The following is a 5,799-nucleotide window of genomic DNA, read 5'->3' on the forward strand; positions in this document are numbered from 1 at the left end:
GGGGGTATTTGGTAGTTGCTTCTGTTGTTGTTGTTGTTGTTGTTGTTGTTGTTGTTTTTGTTTAGCGGCCAGAGGGCAGTCCTTTTTCAGATGTGCTTCGCTGTTGCATAGGTAACAGCGAGGTCGCCTGCCCTCTACCACCACATACAGCTTGTGGTCCTCTGCCAATCTAATGTTTGGAGGAATTTTCTGTGAAGCCTCCTCCGTGATGTGGAGAAGGATTTCCAGATTTTTCCCTCCCCAGTTCTTTTCCTCTCCGACCGTAATCTCCAAAATATTTGCCTCCTCCATTTCCAGGCACACGGCCGATATCAGCCATTGGGTGTCCACCTCCGATGGCACATTTTTTATCATAACTTTGGTCACTCTCTGTCCTAGATAACTCGGTATCATTACCAAGTCATCTGTGCGGAGAGAGAGTGTCGAAAATTGTTTAGCTAAATTTTCATCCAGAAACCTTACTTGCACCGTTCCGAATTTCCTTCCCCAGGTGACATGATTCTGATAAGGCCAAATTTTTCTAAGACAAGCTTCAATTTTATCTGTGCTAACATTTTCTACACGTCTGGTTTTTGTGTTTACCAGTTTATAAATGATGCACTTTTTGTTTTTCATTTCTATAATATCTTTTGGGATGTTAATTCTGACATCATCTCCTTCTTTCGTAAGAAGGGATTTTGTGTCTTTTATTTGTTTTTGTGTGAATGTCACTGTTGTTCTTTTTTCCTTTAAAGCATTTGCGAAATTTGTTTTTGTTGTGCTGGCGGACATGTTCTTCTGGATATTTTTGTTTATGTTGGTGTATGTACTGCCTGGTTCAAAGGTGGTGGTAGTGGCAGCAGAGTTTGTTGAACAGGTGATGGTGTCATTGCTGACGGCCGATAACTTTACTTCCTTGTTGTTGCTGTTGTTGTTGTTGTTGTCGTTGTTGCTGTTGTTGTTGTTGTTGTTGTTGTTGTCGTTGGTGGTGGTGATGATGGCGTCAGCAGCAGTGGTGCTTACGTCAGAGACATTTGTGACGGTTTTCACGCATGGTTTTGTAACCTTGGTTACAGTTTTGTTTTTGTTGTTGGTGTTGGTGGTGGTGGTGGTGGTGGTGGTGGTGGTGAGAGGGCTGTTAGTAGCTGTACTCACAGTCTTTGTGACGTTTATAGCAACTGCGTTCGTGTCACTGCATGAGCACGCGCTATTCTGTTCTTTTTTCTCTTCTGGCATCTGAAGCCTCGGGAAATGCTTGTCAAAAGAACAAGACAAGCGTTCCAAAATTATGTTTCTCGACATTTTTCAAATGTCAAGAAGGAAATTTTTGTATTTTGCTAGGGCCGAAACTGCCCCTGGGGGTCAATTCCTGCCCTTGAAAATACACACAAATGAAGCCTAGGTGCTTCGCAACAAAATTATTAAAAAATTCCAACAAAATGTGGACAGTAAAAGGTCAAATAAACGTTTACCTTCGCAGCCGATGTGACAGCACGTCCGTGAGAAGAGATAGATAGATAGATAGATAGATAGATAGTTAGATAGATAGATAGATAGAGAGAAAGAGAGAGAGCTGAATAGATAGATAGATAGATAGATAGATAGATAGATAGATAGATAGATAGATAGATAGATAGATAGATAGATAGATAGATAGATAGATAGATAGATAGATAGATAGATAGATAGATAGATAGATAGATAGATAGATAGATAGATAGATAGATAGATAGATAGATAGATAGATAGATAGATAGATAGATAGATAGATAGATAGATAGATAGATAGATAGATAGATAGATAGATAGATAGATAGATAGATAGATAGATAGATAGATAGATAGATAGATAGATAGATAGATAGATAGATGGATAGATAAATATATAGATCACGTTGTTGTGGCTGTGTGTGTTTGTAAACAAACGTTCTGCACAAGGGAATCGAAGCAATATGTGAATAATGGAAAATATATATTTCAAATTTATGTATTCGCTACACTTTCACTATTTTGACACATTCACACACCCTTCATTCTTCCCATATACGAATAGTTAGAATAAGAAATAAATTTACGTGTGGGTGGGTGGGTGTCTCTCTCTATGTGTACGCATATATATATATATATATATATATATATACACACATATATACACGCGTATATTCATGTGTGTGTGCATTACATTGTTGGTATTATTACATGTATGAATGTATATATATATATATATATATATATATATATATATATATATATATATATATATATATATATAAATGTGTGTGTGTGTGTGTGTGTATACAAATGTATATATATGTATATATATATATGTATATATATGAATGTGTGTATATATATATATATATATATATATATATATATATATATATATATATGAATATGTGTGAGAATGCCTTTGTGTATTTCTGTGCGCTTGTATATATGTCTATATATATGTGAGTGTTTGTGTGTGTGTCTGATATCTACATATATATATATTCATATATATACATGTATGTACTCACATATATACGCTTTATATGTACCTGGACACTTCATATACGTTATGCACACACGTGTGTGTGTATGTGTGTGTGTGTGAGTATGTGTCCGTCTGTGTGTGCGTGCTTATGGACATGTGCGTATTTGTTTGTTACAAAATTAAGTGTCTCGTTGCCGACAAGGAATAGAATTGAATTTACAACACTAAACAAATAATAATAATAACAATAATAATAATAATAATAATAATAATAATAATAATAATAAGGGCATTGTTTATGATGTGTAACAGTGAAACAAATCAGGCAAGGCAAAATATAATTTTTGTCCTATTTGAAAAAAAAAATGCCGTACAATGTTAGCATGAATCAATTTCCAAATAAATGATCAGAGAAGACAACAAAAGCAGTCCAACATATTATTATTACAATGTACGATAGGAAGGGTTCTCTTTGTACAGAATTGTTCTGTGATGTGATAGAAATAATACAACTATAATTAGACGAGAAACTCGTTCGAAAGAAAAATCACAAAATGTCGATTGCAGCCAAATAAATTTATAGGCGGTCACAAATAAATTTATATGCATCTGTGTGTATATATATGTACCTATATGTGTATATGCCTGCGTAAGCTTTTGTCATTGACTGTTTTTACGCTAGCACATAAACACACACATACATACATGTATGTGTATATATATATATATATATATATATATATATATATATATATATATATATATATATATATATATATATATGTACATATATATATATATATATATATATATATATATATATATATATATATATATATATATATATATATATATGTATATATATATATATATATATATATATATATATATATATATGTATATACAAATATATATATGTATATGTATACGTATATGTATATATATATATATGCATATATATGTGTATATATATATATATGTGTGTATATACATGTATATATATATATAATATATATATATACATATGTGTATATACATGTATATATATATATATATAATATATATATATATGCATATATATATATATATATATATATATATATATATATATATATATATATATATATATATATATATGGGTCATATGTTACGAATATAGAAAAGTGATTTGGATTCTTAATCACTTTACTTTCTTTTTGTAATGCCTATATATATATGTGCATGTGTATATATATATATACGTATATATATATATATATATATATATATATATATATATATATACACACACACACAGACAAACACACATACTATAGTTAAATAAAATTCTGGTAGAAACCTTATAGAATCTTATGCGAAGCTCGTTCACATTTCTGGGTATCTGAGGTTATCATGCAGTGGAAATGCTCTTGCTGTTGGATACACATCAGGAAGTTCATATTATCGTTTGAATTGATATCACTAGGTAAATGAAAGAGAATGCAATGGAAAATATTTAAAATCACTACAATTGTTTTGACAACATTTTACATCCGTAGTACATTGGTGAGATGTAGCATGAGTGTTAACGTACATCTAATGTAGAAAAAGGAGGCGCATTTTACGCTCTGAATTTATGATAATGATTATACATATTCCCAATGTACTACAAGTGTAAAATTGTATCGAAATAATTATAGAGATTTTAAATAAAGACTGTCATTCATTCCATTTTCTCTCATTTACGTATTTTTATTTGTACGTGTGTGCGCGTTCGTGTGTTTGCGTGTGCGCGCGTCCGTGTGTGCGTTCATGTATTTATGTGTTGCCAATTTTGACGTATGGAGTATTAACAAATTCAGTACTATTTCCGCTACCAACTAAACTTTATTTTCATTGACATATTTCCATTACAAAAATTTAAAATTATAATCATTTCCATAATTCAAATATCGTAAGCATTTTATACGACGACGACAATGATGACGTCGCATTTTCTGTATGAGTTTGTGCCTTAAAATACGTCCATCCTTACGACGCACACCTTCTCTCACTCACTCTATGTCTCTCTTTCTCTACATGCTTTTCGTGTCAACAATTTCCGCATTGTTCATCACAAAATGACTGTAAAACATGATTATAAAGAAGAGTTGTTTGCTTCACACTCCTCGTGTGCCGATTCTGCTCATTAGAAAGAAAGAAATGAGACAATGTGGCTATAGGTCATGACACCCGGGCAACGCCGGGATGCATTGCTAGTATATGACATTGATTGTCTAAATTTAATACTTAGTTTATTAAGAATTAATAGTAGTAATAATGATAACAACATTTGAACTCAAATATATCGGAAGAAATACACACGAAATAATTTTGTCTTACGCGCTAATGTTTCTGCCAATTAATAGCTTTAAATTTTGTCACATGAGCAGGAATTTGGGAACAGGGAATGAGTGGATTACACTGCTATTTAGTTTATCGACCGCGAAAGAATGTAAGGCAAGATCAACCTCGGCTGAATTTGAACTCAACACGCAGCAACGGACGAAATTTTGCTGAGCATTTTGCCCAGCGTGCTAACGATTCTGCCAGCTCACCGCCTTGTTTCTGCCAAATAATCTTTTCTACTCTAGGTACAAGGCCCAAATTTTGAGTGAGGGGGCCAGTCGATTGAATCAACCACATTATGCAACTGGTACTTAATTTATCGTCCCCGAAAGGATGAACGGCAAAGTTGACCTCGGCGGAATTTGAACTCAGAACACATAGAGAGACGAAATACCTTTAAGCCTTCTGCCCGACATACTAACGTTTCTACCATCTCACCGCCTTGTTTCTGCCAAATAATTTTTCTCCTCTAGGTACAAGGCCCAAATTTTGAGTGAGGGGGCCAGTCGATTGAATCGACCCCATTACGCAACTGGTACTTAATTTATCGTCCCCGAAAGGATGAACGGCAAAGTCGATCTCGGCGGAATTTGAACTCAGAACGTAACGGCAGACGAAATACCTTTAAGCCTTCCGGCCGGCATGCTAACGTTTCTACCATCTCACCGCCTTGCTTCTGCCAAATAATATTAATGATAATGATGTACTTTAGTTTGGCATAAAGTCATCAGATTTGAGCCTGTATATGTATTCTAGTTACCATGCTCCTGTATGCATTAAAGCCCTTTGTTGTATTTTGGGAGGGTCATGATATCAATAATACTCGCGAGCATCGGTTCTCTTTGAATTTTACCATTATTTCTCAACCAATGAACCCATTTTCTAATCGATTGTTTCACTATTCGTCATTGATTGATTAGTCTTCAATCAGAGACCTAGATTCATCGAAGTATTTCATCACCTTTCACGACCTC

This window comes from Octopus bimaculoides, chromosome 6 (assembly GCF_046866305.1).
Source record: "Octopus bimaculoides isolate indiv1 chromosome 6, ASM4686630v1, whole genome shotgun sequence".
In the NCBI taxonomy this organism is placed as follows: Eukaryota; Metazoa; Mollusca; class Cephalopoda; order Octopoda; family Octopodidae; genus Octopus; species Octopus bimaculoides.